Source organism: Lupinus angustifolius, chromosome LG17 (genome assembly GCF_001865875.1).
Source record: "Lupinus angustifolius cultivar Tanjil chromosome LG17, LupAngTanjil_v1.0, whole genome shotgun sequence".
Taxonomy (NCBI): domain Eukaryota; kingdom Viridiplantae; phylum Streptophyta; class Magnoliopsida; order Fabales; family Fabaceae; genus Lupinus; species Lupinus angustifolius.
The window spans coordinates 11,233,605-11,233,999 of NC_032025.1; positions in this window are offsets into that span (position 1 = coordinate 11,233,605).

Genomic DNA, 395 nt, shown 5'->3' on the forward strand with positions numbered 1-395 from the left:
CGTCCTCATCCTATCCTCATCCTCGTCCTAATCCGTATCCTATCCACATCCTCATTATCGTCCTAATCCTATCCTCATCCTCATCCTCGTCCTAATCCACATCCTATGCTCATCCTCATTATCGTCCTAATCCTATCCTCATCCTCTTCCTCATTCTATCCTTTTCCTCATTCTTGTCCTCATCCTATCCTTATCCTCATCGTCTTCCTCATCCCTATCCTATCCTATCCTCATCCTCTTTCTCATCCCCATCCTATCCTCATCCTCATCCTATCCTCATCCTATTCTCATCCTCGTCCTAATCGACATCCTATCCTCATCCTCATTATCATCCTAATCCTATCCTCATCCTCATCCTCGTCATCATCCTATCCTCATCCTCATCCTCCTCCTCA